The following is a 2,728-nucleotide window of genomic DNA, read 5'->3' as shown; positions in this document are numbered from 1 at the left end:
ATGCCAGTATATTGTAAACCACGGGTTCTTTAATGCTAGCGGGTCGTCGCGACCCTAGTTAACATCATGGTGCACGTCTCGTGACGGGTGTCACGGCGTAGTTAAATGTATGCGATACATTTCTCAAATATAAGCGCTCAGTCATCTGTACATCATGGTAGGTTCCCACGACGTGCAATATGCGTTCAACTTATCAATGTTCATGTGTCCTGCAGTTCACATTATGACGCGCAGTTAGCTGCGGTCTTCATCGATCCATGAGCCGAGTGATCCACTGCCGAGGGTGACTAACTTGCGTAAGCCGCCGCTGTGCGCGTATACCCGTTCCCCGTAGGGAGGAGCAAGCCGCCGCTTAGAGACGAAGCATAAAGTGTCCTCATTCCACATAGGGCAAGCTGGATGAATCCATTTTACCCAGGACGGCCGAAGCGGCGTGGACCAGGGGAGAACTGAACCTTATACTTCACACCACAGTAAGTCTACGTGTCCTCTTCCACATAGGGCAAGCTAGAACTAACTATCTTACCCAGGACTGCCGAAGCAGCGTGGACCAGGGGAGGAACACACTTTTCATGGAAACGTAAGGCATCCATGACTGCCATAACGTAAGCCGCCGCTGTGCGCGTATACCCGTTCCCCGTAGGGAGGAGCAAGCCGCCGCTTAGAGACGAAGCATAAAGTGTCCTCATTCCACATAGGGCAAGCTGGATGAATCCATTTTACCCAGGACGGCCGAAGCGGCGTGGACCAGGGGAGAACTGAACTTTATACTTCACACCACAGTAAGTCTACGTGTCCTCTTCCACATAGGGCAAGCTAGAACTAACTATCTTACCCAGGACCGCCGAAGCAGTGTGGACCAGGGGAGGACTATACTTTATACTTCACACACTAGCCATACTGAAGTCATCACTTGGTTGGGGTGAACTACGGCGGTATCTATCGTTTTGGTTCGGTCTATATAGGGTCGCTTGCATGCTCATTCGAATATAATGTAATTGTGTATGGCAATATGAGCATGCCCAAGTGATGACTTTGTTTCAAGCTCAACAGGTAGGGTATTGAGTCCTCTTCCACATAGGGCAAGCTAGAATGAACTATCTTACCCAGGACCGCCGGAGCAGCGTGGACCAGTGGAGGACTCTATACTTTATACTTCACACCACAGTATTGAGTACGACTTGCATAAAGCCCCTAATGAGAACCACGAGGGCTCTCTCAATGTAGAACCACGAGGGCTCTAGTACCGATTCTCTCGGTACGGCTTGGTCCGTGTTCCTTTATGCTTGTACTCTTAGAAAGTCTCAACCCGGAGGTCTTGACTTTGATTGTCATAGTTGGACTACGACGGGGTATCCGACTCATCGAATACCCCAGAAGCACACCATCTTTCGGGTAGGCGGTACGCGTACCTCCGGACGCGGAAAGTCTCAACCCGGAGGTCTTGACTTTGGTTGTCATAGTTGGACTATGACGGGGCATCCGACCATTGCTGATCGAACACCCCTGTTACACCATCTTTCGGATAGGCGGTGCGCGACACCACCGACGCGGAAAGTCTCAACCCGGAGGTCTTGACTTTGTATTGTTGGATAGTCCTCTTCCACTATAGGGCAAGCTGGAAATATTCCATTTTACCCAGGACTGCCGAGGCAGCGTGGACCAGGGGAGAACTTCACGGAATCTTCAGGCATCCATGATTGCCATAGTGCGTAAGCCGCCGCTGTGTGCGTCAACTCGTTCCCCGTGAGGAGGAGTCTAGCCGCCGCTAAAAGACGAAGCATTAAGTGTCCTCATTCCACTATAGGGCAAGCTAGAATTAACTATCTTACCCAGGACCGCCGAAGCAGCGTGGACCAGGCGAGGACTACTTTATACTTCACACCACAGTATTGAGTACGACTTGCATAAAGCCCCTAATGAGAACCACGAGGGCTCTCTCAATGTAGAACCACGAGGGCTCTAGTACCGATTCTCTCGGTACGGCTTGGTCCGTGTTCCTTTATGCTTGTACTCGCGGAAAGTCTCAACCCGGAGGTCTTGACTTTGATTGTCATAGTTGGACTACGACGGGGCATCCGACCATTGCTGACCGAACACCCCTGATTCACCATCTTTCGGATAGGAGGTGCGCCCACCTCCGACGCGGAAGTCTCAACCCGGAGGTTCGGACTTAGAGTTTTTCCCATTCAAAAGTTTTTCTCTTAGCCATACTGAAGTCATCACTTGGTGAACGATTGAACTAGGGCGGGTTAATCGTTTATAGGTATCATGTGGTTTGCATGCTCTCTTAGGTTAAGGTCATGTGGTTGGCTATCGAGCATGCCCAAGTGATGACTTTGTTTCACGCTTGCTTGATTTCTTCATGATTCCCTGTTATATAGTGTAATCATTCGAGAACAGGGAATCTTTGGTTTTGCTCAACAGGTATTGGATGTCAACTTGGTATCTAGATCGCATTAAGTCTCAACCCTTAGGTTCGGACTTGTATAGTGACATCTTGTTACGGTCTTGAGTCTCAACCCGCAGGTTCGGACTACTTAGTGTTTGATCGAATATAATATGGCAACTTGTGCCTAAGTCTCAACCCGCAGGTTCGGACTTCTGTTTATTTGGCCAATGTATGTATAAGGCAACTTGTGCCTAAGTCTCAACCCGCAAGTTCGGACTTGTGTATTTGTTCGAAGTCATGTATAAGGCAACGTGTGCCTAAGTCTCAACTCGCAGG

The 2,728-nt window shown here is 49.6% G+C and overlaps 1 non-coding gene across 1 annotated transcript; it reads right to left on the bottom strand.

Moving 5' to 3' along the window:
* Positions 1-131: 131 nt before the first annotated feature.
* Positions 132-286, bottom strand: LOC131270133 (5.8S ribosomal RNA). Its single transcript, XR_009179264.1, has one exon. It is a non-coding gene; the product is annotated as a 5.8S ribosomal RNA (ribosomal RNA).
* Between the last annotated feature and the right edge of the window lie 2,442 nt (positions 287-2,728).

Source organism: Anopheles coustani (genome assembly GCF_943734705.1).
Source record: "Anopheles coustani chromosome X unlocalized genomic scaffold, idAnoCousDA_361_x.2 X_unloc_147, whole genome shotgun sequence".
Taxonomy (NCBI): Eukaryota; Metazoa; Arthropoda; class Insecta; order Diptera; family Culicidae; genus Anopheles; species Anopheles coustani.
The sequence above is the reverse complement of the archived record's forward strand: the minus strand, read 5'-3'. Positions and strand labels throughout refer to the sequence as shown.